Raw genomic sequence first — 13,115 nt, forward strand, 5'->3', positions numbered from 1 at the left:
ATATCATAGTCTATTGCCTTAATCAATATAGTCAACTCTAAAATACCACATATATGCATTGGCATGATAATATTATTGTGACAAGTGGGGTATTCACCTGGTGGTTCCAGAAGATAGACGTAGATGCTGCCAAAATCGACCGAAGGCCACTTTCGAGAGTCGTTTTTCCATACATCTGCAGGCAGTCTGTAAGGGCAATCCGACAACCCACACAGCTCTAGTTTACGCTGGTAACGACCTAGAGCACACCCCTCAAGTCCAGAGATGTAATCCGAAGACATGCAGCGATTTCTTCGGTCGTTAATTCAGAAAAAAAACCTAGTGCGCTCTGCCTGGCTACGTTTGCTAGCTGTTTATATTAGCACCTCCAGGATATTAGCACCTCCAGGAAAATGGCGTATTTATATATATATATATATGGCGCGCGTTGCATTGTGGGTAGCTCGTGACGTCACTGTGTGTGAAAGAATCTGATAACAAAAACCCTTGACCCTTAGTGGTGTTTATTTTTCACGGAGTTCAGTTGCTAAGCGATCACACCAGGGTCGGCGTCATGGGGGGTCATTCGAGGGCCATGCATTACATTACATTACATTGCATTTAGCTGACGCTTTTATCCAAAGCGAATTACAATAAGTACATTCGACCAGGAAGACACAACCTTGAAGAAAACAGAATCATATAAGTACATCAGGTTTCATAGAGCCAAACATTTCAAGTGCTACTCAACTGGCTTTAGGTAAGCCAGTCCTTTATTAGTATAAAAGTGCTTCGTTAATAGTTCTAACGCTCGAAGCGGAGTCGAAAGAGATGAGTTTTCAGTTTGCGCCGGAAGATGTGCAAGCTATCTGCCGTCCTGATGTCAATGGGGAGCTCTTTCCACCATCTTGGAGCCAGGACAGCAAACCCACGTGTTTTCGCCGATGGGAACTTGGGTCCCCCTCGCAGCGAGGGCGCAACGAGTCGTTTGGCTGATGCAGAGCGTAGTGCACGCGCTGGGGTGTACGGTTTAACCATTTCCTGGATGTAGGAAGGGCCAGATCCATTCGCAGCATGGTAAGCAAGTACCAGTGTCTTGAAGTGGATTCTAGCAGTTACCGGAAGCCAGTGAAGGGAGCGGAGGAGCGGAGTGGTGTGGGAGAATTTAGGAAGGTTGAAGACCAGACGAGCCGCTGCATTCTGGATGAGCTGCAGAGGTCGGATGGCACATGCAGGTAGACCAGCCAGGAGGGAGTTGCAGTAGTCTAGGCGTGAGATGACGAGAGCCTGGACCAGAACCTGAGTCGCTTTCTGAGTCAGTTGGGGACGTATCTTCCTGATGTTGTAAAGCGTGTATCTGCAGCAACGGGTTGTAGCAGCGATGTTTGCAGTGAAGGACAGGTTGTTATCTAGGGTCACACCCAGATTCCTTGCAGTCTGAGTCGGGGAAACAACTGAGGTGCCGATGTTGATTGTTAGGTCAAGAGTGGGACAATCTTTTCCCGGGAGGAAGAGCAGCTCAGTCTTGTCAAGGTTGAGCTTGAGGTGGTGAGCAGACATCCACTGAGAGATGTCAGCTAGACAAGCAGAGATGCGTGCAACGACCTGGGTCTCTGAGCGGGGAAAGGACAGAATTAATTGGGTGTCATCAGCGTAGCAGTGGTAAGAAAAACCATGCGGGCTAATGACTGATCCGAGCGAGTTTGTGTACAGGGAGAAGAGGAGGGGACCAAGAACAGAGCCCTGAGGGACCCCCGTAGTTAATTGACAAGGGTCGGACTCAGACCCTCTCCAAGTCACCCTGTAGGTACGGTCTTTCAGGTATGAGGTGAGGAGGGAAAGTGCAGAGCCTGAAACTCCAAGTTTTTGGAGAGTGCGAAGGAGGATCTGATGATTCACCGTGTCAAATGCAGCAGACAGGTCCAACAGGATGATGACAGAGGAGAGGGATGCAGTTTTGGCAGTGTGCAGTTCCTCCGTGACAGCAATGAGAGCAGTTTCTGTGGAGTGACCTGCCTTGAAACCAGACTGGTGCGGATCCAGAAGGTTGTTCTGATTGAGATAACAGGAGAGTTGTTTAAAGACAGCGCGTTCAAGTGATTTAGACAGGAACGGGAGGAGAGAGACAGGCCTGTAGTTTATAACATCAGACGGGTTGAGAGTGGGTTTCTTTAGGAGAGGGTTTACTCTTGCCTCCTTGAGACTGTTTGGAAAGTGACCAGAAGTTAGAGAAGTGTTGATGAAATGGGTGAGAAACGGTAGAATATCAGGAGCGATAGTCTGAAGGAGGTTTGAAGGGATAGGGTCCAGAGGACAGGTGGTAGGGCGGGCAGAGGTAATGAGGGTAAGAACCTCACTTGGAGAGAGAGGGGAAAAGGAGGTAAGTGTGTTGGTGGAAGGAGGGTCTGGTGACCCAGCGGTGAGTAAAGGTGAGTCAGAAAAAGAAGAGCGAATATCATCAACCTTTTTTTCAAAGTGGGTAACAAAGTCGCTTGACAGAAGTGAGGAGGGGGGAGGGGCTTTTGGAGGGTCCAAGAGGGTGGAGAAGATGGAAAATAGTTTTTTTAGGATTGGAATAGGAAGATTGGATCTTATCTTGAAAGAAAGTGCTTTTTGCCTGAGAGATCGAAGCAGAGAAAGAGGAGAGGAGAGCTTGATAGGTTAGGAGGTCGTCACGGTGTTTGGATTTCCACCATTTCCGCTCTGCTGCCCTAAGGACGGTTCTATTAGCACGCAGTGCATCATTTAGCCAGGGAGCAGGAGGGGACTGACGAGCCTGCCGAGATGTGAGAGGACAGAGCGAGTCCAGAGTGGATGAGAGAGTAGAGAGGAGAGTTTCTGCAGCAGAGTTTGGAGGCAGGAGATGGAACGAATCAGAGGAAGGGAGGGCTGAGAGCACCGACGAGGCAAAGGTAGAGGGGGAGAGGGAGCGAAGGTTACGGCGGACAAGTGCAGGATGGGAAGAGATTAGTTTGTTATGTTTGGAAAGGGATAGAGAGAATGAAATGAAGAAGTGATCGGATGTGTGGAGCGGGTTTACAGAGAGGTTAGAAGTAGCGCAGTTCCTTGAGAATATGAGATCAAGGACATTGCCAGCTTTATGAGTCGGTGGGGACGGAGACAGTGAGAAAGCAAAGGCGGTTAACAGAGATGTTAGTTTCGTCTATCTTCCCTGTCTAGAGGTTGAAGTCTCCGAGAAGTACAGCGGGAGGGCCAGTTTCAGGGATGAGTGAGAGGAGATTATCTAATTCCTCCAAGAAGTCCCCCAAGGCGCCTGGTGGACGGTAGGGAACAACAATGGTTAACTGTATAGGATGGGTTACTGTGACGGCATGGAATTCAAAGGTGGAAGGAGTGAAGTTAGGTAGCTTGAAGAGGGAAAAGCTCCATTTGGGAGAGAGCGGGAGACCAGTGCTACCTCCTCTGCCAGTGGGTCTGGGTGTATGGGAGAAGGAATATGCAGTGGAGAGAGCTGCTGGGGTGGATGTGTTGGATGGAGTAATCCAGGTCTCAGTGAGAGCAAGGAAATCCAGAGACTGCAGGGAGGCGTAGCCAGAGATGAAGTCAGCCTTAGGAACAGCTGACTGGCAATTCCACAGGCCACCAGAAACTATATGTTGGATCTCAGTGGAGCACGTGGGATAGACGAGAGCAGGCCGGTTATATCGATTAGGAGATACACGGGGCCAGTGATAATTGCGAGAAGACACATGAACAGGAATGGAGAAAATACACATGATTATAGCATGAGGGGCTAGAAAACTAAAGAAAAGATAAATAAGACACCAGCTCAATATGAGTAGGATTTGCCTCCTCTTTGTCTCCCTCGTGACTCCCGCAGGACTCCAATGTCTTTGTCAGTCTTACTCCCGCAGGACTCCAATGTCTTCGGCTGTCTGACGCTGAAGCTGACGCTCCAGGAAAGAGCTACCCAAAATGGACGCCTGATTGCTCAGTTCTCACAGCTGTAGGGGCACGCCCCTCTAATTAGTTAACTATCTACAGCTGATGGGCGACAATAGACTGGCCGTGCCCAGTGGCGTTTCTAGGTGTACAAAACTGGGGGGGCAGAAAGAGGTCGGGGGAGAGAGAGAGAGAGAGAGAGAGGGGGGACAGAGAGAGGGGGGGAGGAGAGAGAGAGGGGGAGTGTCAAATTACATACTGAAGACCACAGGAGCAACACTGTGAGCGCATACATTTACGTACACAGCGTGGGGATATCATAGTAATGCACCTTCATACATGGAGTAAAGGTCACCATCACAAAGTAATTCTTAACAATAACAACAACCGTAATGCTTTAGCATTAAAACACCATAGACTGTAAATATAAGGAAAACACAGACACTCATCATCGAGGTCACAATATCAATCGATCCAGCAGAGGCAAAACACAGAAGATCAACAAAATATATGACATAAATGAACTTACCAAAGCTGAAGGCTCACTTGAAAAGAAAAGCGGCACGGCGGTCCTTCCTCTGACAGAATGTGTCTATCACTTTGGGGATGAAGTCCTGTAGTTGCTGGATCAACTGGCTTTCAATTGAAAGCATGGCCAATGCGTTAAGTCGCGGCTGTCCCATGGTGTTGCGAGTGAAAGTCTTTATCCTTTTGAGGGTGGAAAAGTTCCTCTCTGACTCGGATGTCGTCATCGGAGTTGTCACTATTATTTTGACCAAAATAACAGTCTCAGCAAACGTTTCCTCCAAGTTGTTCTCGTGAATGGATTTCAACAGAGACAGGGCAGTGTTTCCAGTGTGAAGCTCACTGTGGCGGTAGAGCGTGGTCAGCTCAGACTTCAACTTCTCCTTGTTTCCCAACGCAGGCCACAGTTTCACGGCGCAGTCAAGCTCAGGTGTAGGAAATGACAGGACATGCTGTGGGAAGAATGAGCTGTCAACAAGCTTTGCAGCGATCAAATGGTCACTCTGTGAGAACCTCTGTTCCACCTGTGAGATGACTGTGTCACAAGCCTCCTTCATCACCGGCGCTGTGCTGCTGACTCGTCGGCCTGGCTCGTCTGTTCCATCATGAGCAGTGGCGGCCAATGCATCAGTTTTCTGCCTCATTTTCTGAACATTTTCCTTGAAACGGCAGAGCGCGCTGTTGATCCCAGGTGCATCGATGCTTCGTTTTTGCAGAGTGTTGTATAGAACATCCACTTCTGGCATAAGCAACGAAAAAAACTCCAGGAGCTGCATAAATGCTCGGTCCCGCAGTTTCTTTGACTGGCCGTATGCCTCACTTATGGTGACCGCATCCCATCCTGGTTGTGCGCGTATATGCTTCATACACTGAAGTAGTGCATCTCGGGTCTCTCAAACCGCGTTCACAGTTCTGCTTTTAAAGTTCCATCTCACAGCCGGTGGCCGTGGGATGCGTCTCTGTGTTGCCTCTGCAAGAGCTGCAACACGTTTTGGAGCACCGGAGAAAAAAGTGGAAAAAGCAGTTAGATCTGCAAAAAACCCCTTCAGGATGCTCATCCTTGCTGAACACAGTTGCTGCAGGGTCAGGTTCAGTTGGTGGGCGTAGCAGTGAACAAACTGAGCGTTTGGGTACGTCTCCTTCATCACCGTCTGTACCCCGCGCACGTTACCGCTCATGACGGCCGCCCCGTCATAGGTCTGAGCGATTAGCTTTTCTTTCAGCTTCAGGGGTTCCAGAACAGCCTTGATGCTGTTAGAGAGACCTACACCAGTTTTGTCCTTTACTTCCACAAACTCCAAAAAACGCTCTGTAACTGTGAGGTCAGGCATAATGTATCGCAGCACAATCACCATTTGCAATTTACAGGAGACATCGGTTGTCTCGTCAGCCTGAACGGCAACAAATGATGTGTTGTCCACTTGCTTGGCTATTTCCTCCCTGTACACATCATACATGCAGTCCAAGAGTTCATTCTGTATGGTGCTTGATGTCCCTTTGAAAACAAGCTGAGCTTCGTAGTGCCGTTGAAGCCTCACACATTGTCTCGAAAATTGACCTGAATATCCCTGGATTCAGAGAGTCCGCCGACTCGTTGTGGCCCCGCAGTGCTGTCTCACATTTCCCACACAGTTTAATACAGGTGATGATCCGACCAAGCACGTACCTGTTTTCTTCCACCTTCCTATTATGAGAATCAATGCCACGTCTGTAGGCGCTGTCAATCTGAGCTGCAACATTCACCCTTCCAAGTAATCCCAATTTTACGGCATTTTCCAAATGACTGTTGCTGCTCTCATGCTTCATTGTCCTCTCCGAAAGATGCTTTAAGTCCTTGTAACCTGTCCTCGACCAAGTACGTTGATCTTCACCAAAAAGCAGGCAAGGAAAGCAAAAGAGGGAATTCTTCTGGATGCTCGCCGTTAGCCATTTCTTTTTAGCAAACCACTCAGCGTTAAACCCACGTTTAACTTTGCCCGCAGTCTGGACCATTTGGAAATCCGGTGGATGGTGGGCACCGAGGCGCTTTACCTCCAGTTTCTCTCCGAGACTAAGTGTCTCAAATGTGTGCTCCAGTAAATGGTCAACTTCATTCATTTTCTTTCAGTTTTTTACTTCTTTTAATCGCTGGTGATGTTAGCTATATGCTGCTCTCTCGTCTCCTCTTCAAACTACACGTGACGTTTCGCAGCACTGCACACGTGAGTACTTACAGCCAATCAATTCTGAATTATGTGAGATGACGTATGGTGGGGATGGGAGCACTCTGCCCCTACGGTCATTATTTTTTTGCCACACACATTCAATAGAAAAATACTCTGAGCATGCGCAGTGTAGTTTTTACAATCACCGTTCACTTAGACTGTGAGAGGGAAGGGCAGGATCGGGTTTTGTCCCACATGGCTCTAAACAGCTCAAAACGGCACTCTAGACACTAATTAGAAGAACACAGACTAAAACAGAAATGTACAGACGAATCAGATTATTAAACATGACCTTAAAATATATTTTATATGTTTTTTTATTTATTTTTTAGTATTTTTTTGTAATCATTATTTGTAATACTTTCTTCTGACACTAGGTGGGGCTGTGCCCCACCTGCCCCTAATGACCCGCCGCCACTGGCCGTGCCTATATTAATGCAGGCTTGAGTGCTGAGACCTGTAAAGCAGGTTTCGCCTGAGCAGATCTGAGATTTAAAATCTCTCAAACGCGATTTAGCCGTTTAAGCTACAATAACAATTTATACAGAGTCGAATAAATGAAACAGAGAAGTCTAATTAAACAAGAATATAACTTACAGTGGTTGCTGCGTCAATAGGTAATGTCGTCACCGGGTCCAGATGCACACTGAGTTCATCAGATTTTAAATGCGGTATTTAAATGCTTTTTAAGGTACAAAATGACTGAGTCACGCGGTTGTACTTCACGCTATCAATAGACTGGCTGTGCCTATATTAATGCAGGCTTGAGTGCTGAGACCTGTAAAGCAGGTTTCGCCTGAGCAGATCTGAGATTTAAAATCTCTCAAACGCGATTTAGCCGTTTAAGCTACAATAACAATGTATACAGAGTCGAATAAATGAAACAGAGAAGTCTAATTAAACAAGAATATAACTTACAGTGGTTGCTGCGTCAATAGGTAATGTCGTCACCGGGGTCCAGATGCACACTGAGTTCATCAGATTTTAAATGCGGTATTTAAATGCTTTTTAAGGTACAAAATGACTGAGTCACGCGGTTGTACTTCACGCTATCAATAGACTGGCCGTGCCTATATTAATGCAGGCTTGAGTGCTGAGACCTGTAAAGCAGGTTTCGCCTGAGCAGATCTGAGATTTAAAATCTCTCAAACGCGATTTAGCCGTTTAAGCTACAATAACAATTTATACAAAGTCGAATAAATGAAACAGAGAAGTCTAATTAAACAAGAATATAACTTACAGTGGTTGCTGCGTCAATAGGTAATGTCGTCACCGGGTCCAGATGCACACTGAGTTCATCAGATTTTAAATGCGGTATTTAAATGCTTTTTAAGGTACAAAATGACTGAGTCACGCGGTTGTACTTCACGCTATCAATAGACTGGCCGTGCCTATATTAATGCAGGCTTGAGTGCTGAGACCTGTAAAGCAGGTTTCGCCTGAGCAGATCTGAGATTTAAAATCTCTCAAACGCGATTTAGCCGTTTAAGCTACAATAACAATTTATACAAAGTCGAATAAATGAAACAGAGAAGTCTAATTAAACAAGAATATAACTTACAGTGGTTGCTGCGTCAATAGGTAATGTCGTCACCGGGTCCAGATGCACACTGAGTTCATCAGATTTTAAATGCGGTATTTAAATGCTTTTTAAGGTACAAAATGACTGAGTCACGCGGTTGTACTTCACGCTATCAATAGACTGGCCGTGCCTATATTAATGCAGGCTTGAGTGCTGAGACCTGTAAAGCAGGTTTCGCCTGAGCAGATCTGAGATTTAAAATCTCTCAAACGCGATTTAGCCGTTTAAGCTACAATAACAATTTATACAGAGTCGAATAAATGAAACCGAGAAGTCTAATAAAACAAGAATATAACTTACAGTGGTTGCTGCGTCAATAGGTAATGTCGTCACCGGGTCCAGATGCACACAGGTGGAGGAGAGTCCTCTCCTGTCAGACTGAGAGGATTGTATAACCTCAGCTCAGTGAGGTAAGGACTCTCTCAGTGTTTAGATAGTTCACTTTAGAGTAAGTTATCTCATGCCCCCCCAAATGAGTCACTGTGGCCCCCCAACGCAGGGTGAGCAAGCCTTGCCACTTTGCCGTTTTAAAAGAAAACACATCAGAAATAAAGAATACAAATATAAAACACAGCCTGAGGTGTGCTCACTGCTGCTCTCTGATTGGTGTGTTGCTTGACCAATGACCCCCGACTTTTGTTTTGTTATCATTACGTGGCTGTGTGTTTAGATGAAAGCCGGTGGCAATCTGTTCATCTGTTACACTGATTATACAGTAAAGCCATCGAAAATAATATGATATACAGTACAGTACAAGTAGCCTACTTCTGGTTCTCTGTGTTTCATTCAAGCTCGGCTCTGTGTGTGTGTGTGGCACGATCGCATTTTGTGAGTGCGCGAGCGGTAACGTGGAATGTTGTTGTTAGCATCTGGTTAGCTAGCTATGCTAACGGATATAAAGAGCTGTTTCTACACCAAGGTGGAGGAGAGTCCTCTCCTGTCAGACTGAGAGGATTGTATAACCTCAGCTCAGTGAGGTAAGGACTCTCTCAGTGTTTAGATAGTTCACTTTAGAGTAAGTTATCTCAGTGGGTCTCAAACGGTTTGGTCACCATTTATGTAAACAAGTATTTGCGAGGAACATATTTATATGATCATTAGCCTATAGTTATTAAAAAAATAAGAGAATAAATGAAAAACGGGTATGAAATACTATAGGACAGTAACACAAGAATACAGTTTAAAAGGGGAGTGATTAGTAAAATATCCATAAAGAAAAAGTAAATCTGTGTACAGTTCTGTTTCATATGGATGCTGAGAGATGTAGGCTATCCATAGATCTCTTCATTTTGCTTTCAAAGTGCACCAGATTGATGCATTTAACTTCAATATTTAAAAAATAATCTTCCCGGGGGAGCTTGCCCCCAGACCCTCCTAGAGGAGGTTAGGTCCACCCCCACCTAAAACATGTTCACATGGATAGGATACTAAATACATTTGCACACTTTTTATATGGTGGCCTATGTCCATATGTTTCTGTTTTGGTGGTTGTGCCACAACCGTGCATGTATGCACAGGTCATAGGTGCGCTAGAAAATAGAACTACACCCCTGCAATGTGTGTGAAAGACAATAGACTTTACAGCATGTTTTTTGAAATTGAAGTTGCGTTGGTGTTTGTGTGTTGGTTGTTGACGGCAGTGTGTGCCCCCCCTTGGTAAATGATTTCCCCCCCATTCGATTTGTTCTAGAGCCGACCCTGGATCACACAACGTCACGTCCGGTATTTCCACAACAACACAAATGGATTAACATCGTAGCCTTTGTTTCTGCTAAAAGAGGTGTCGACCAGCTAGAGCCACAAGAAAATCGGCGAAATCGAATGCGAGGATTACGAAATAAATTAAAAATATCTAATTTTGACAATAAAAACTGACCAATAGGCGCGGTAGAGCCTTTGCTTGGCACTTCCGGGTATTTCTCCACTGGTTAACATCATGGATGTATAATAAGAACTGGGTTGCGTTCCGATAATCCAAAAATCAGCTCCTAAATTCTAACCCTATCTCCTATTCCTTGACCTCTGAGTGAAACGTCACGGGGTTAAGGGATAGTGGATAGGAGAATTCAAAAGGATTTAGGAGAAGAGACCGCGGTACTTAGAGAATCCGAATGCACTTTCACTATCCGACGTGTTTATGATGCGCCAGCGGACGTCATGAATGTGCGTCTGCTGCTGTGGGGAAACTATGGAAACTACAGTTTTCTATACAGCGGACTACAACATGGATGTTTAATAAGAATGAGGGACTACTGTAAACTCATCTAGAGACTCTGCACCGTGCTCTGACGCTGTTGCTTTATGCTTTATGAACGTGGACAACAGAGAAACATATTCTTCATGACCAAAGTTGGAATTGAAATAAAAAAGGAAAGTGAAACTTATGCTCATCACCCTCTCCCTCCGGTCCACATTAATACAAATGATCCCAATACGTATGATTGTATGATATATGAAAATATCTTAAAATCAATACAAATGTATTTATTATAAACGTTAGTCCTTAACATCTATCACTGTGTACATCACCATTCAAACATCTTTTAAAAGTTGAACAAACCCCACACAGCTCAGTAAAGACTGTGAAATGTTGACTTTATTTGATCATTTCAGTAAAAACTAACGTTCATATTTCTCTTTTTGATTATAATACTGATGAACGTTCAGAAAAAAAAAAGCACTTTGGCAAATTACCACATACGTTTTAAAATGCTTAATAAGCACCGTAACTTTCATGATATCATTTCTCGGTCATAATCGGTTGTTTCCGTGAACGGCCGACTGTTGAGTGACGGCAAATGCTGCGGCTGCAATGCATTGTGGGGCAGCATTTTCTCCTCTCCTTTCGGTTAGGGAGGTCCAGTGGTTCCTAAGCTAAAGGAGGTTATAAAGGAAGTTTGAAACCTCCTTTCCTTTCATTTGGAGAATTGGAACGGCACATATCATGGCTGCCAGTGACGTACTTCCAGGTCATTTCACTCCGTTAGGAAGGTTCCTAAGCTAAATGGACTATTGGAATGCAACCCTGGATACAGCGTGGGAGGCGGGGCCTCATTCATTCCTATGAGAGTTGCTCAATGGCGCATGATGACAAAATGGCCCAACTTTTGAGAGAGCGAAACGTCACAGATTACCCGGCATGCCTGGCATGCGTTAACCACGCCGCCCAAAAGGCTCGTTCACATTAAGCACGTGAATTTGCGTACACGTAACAGCACCGCACGTTCATGACAGCATGGTACTGGATTTATATTAACGAGGCGGCAGTTAGCAGCTAGCGGCTAGCTAGTAAATTATGCTAAATTACACATCAATCGTTATGTACTTTTATATTACGCTGACATCAGGATCTAGTGATATCCAAGCAACAGAGCTTCATTTAGCATGATACTTGTGTGGGTTGTACATGAAACCACTTGGTAATATATACAAATGTATATGTTGAAGCCTGTTATGATCAATTGTGAGTTAAAACTTTATCTAAAAAGTAAAGCTGATGATGGATTACTGTGGTGGAGTTAAAATAACAATAGCCTATTTATTTTTGAAATGTGATGGAGTAAAAGGATAGTAACTGTGATTATTCATGTTAAGTAGCCCACAAGTAACTAAAACAATTGCAAGTGCAATAAGAAGCTACAGGAACGTTAATCTACGTCGGTAATATTAACTTTATTTAATACAACATTTACGGTACAAGATTTACATCATACAGCCCATGTAGTATAATATTTTACAAATGATGAATTACAGCAAACATGTGCAATATATCCATTATTACAGCTCCGTGGGATGGCAGTAAGGCGATATGGTCCGTTGTTATTGTGCATCCATGGGTAAAGAGAAACTCATGTAGTACTGAACACGTAACTTGAACGTGCCGGGCGGCGCGGTACCGTGGGTTAGATGCGCGTTCATAATGCAGAGGGAAATAACTCTAAGAATAACGTTATTAGCACATTTGTACAACTTGAGGAACGAATGTTTTTAATAAGGGCTATACAAACGTTCATACTGGGTAGTTTATTTAGTTTAAAGAAAATTATCCAACGAGTTACAGACCACTCTTTCCCCATGTAAGTCAATGGGAAAAAGTGTTTCCGGGCCCAGCAACCTAAAGGAAGTGTAGTACCGCCGTTTGACCAGCATGAATATTCTCATCAGACTCCGGCGCACTTCCTGGGGGCTTGGTTAACATGGGTTAACAATACCGTGTAACTGTCACGTTTTGAAGGGAAAAAACCGTGACATATTCACGTCTCCCAGCATGGTAAATCGTCACATGTTCACGTCTTGCCGTGATACCGGGTTGATTATAATATATAGAGTCGTTATTAATTTGTTTTAAAGCTCAATAAATAATAAAGAAGACCTTTGACCGGCACTTTTATAATTTTGTCCGGAAGATTTAAACTTTAATACACGTTGACTGGCAGGGGCGGACTGGCCATTGGGAATACTGGGAGTTTCCCCGGTGGGCCGGTGCTGTGTGTGGGCCGGAGGGCCAAAAATAAATAAATACATTTTTTTTTTTAAATCTTTTTTTTTTTGCCTAAATCGTACCGGCCCACATTTGTAAGTGTTCCGGCCCAGCCCAGGTGATAGGCTACCTTTGCCCCATCTATCAGTTTCAATTTCACACATCAGGCCCGTAGCAGCTGTCACTGCGCAGTGAACGATCAGGAGTGAGTGACTGAGAGACCTAGCTGGCAGTTGCTTACAGATGGATAAACAAGCTCCAAAGCGTAAAGGCATTTTTGTATAGTTTGGGTGAATACAGTATACAGTATTGTAGCGAGCCCTGGGTTCAGAGGGAGGAGCTTGCATAGGGGGGTTGGCAGGGAAACGGGGTTCAGGGGGAGTGGCTGTACGGCTGTACCCGTAGGATAGAAAAGGGGGAAGTGACGTCTGACTCAGAGGTT

This window comes from Gymnodraco acuticeps, unplaced genomic scaffold, assembly GCF_902827175.1.
Source record: "Gymnodraco acuticeps unplaced genomic scaffold, fGymAcu1.1, whole genome shotgun sequence".
NCBI classification, from domain to species: domain Eukaryota; kingdom Metazoa; phylum Chordata; class Actinopteri; order Perciformes; family Bathydraconidae; genus Gymnodraco; species Gymnodraco acuticeps.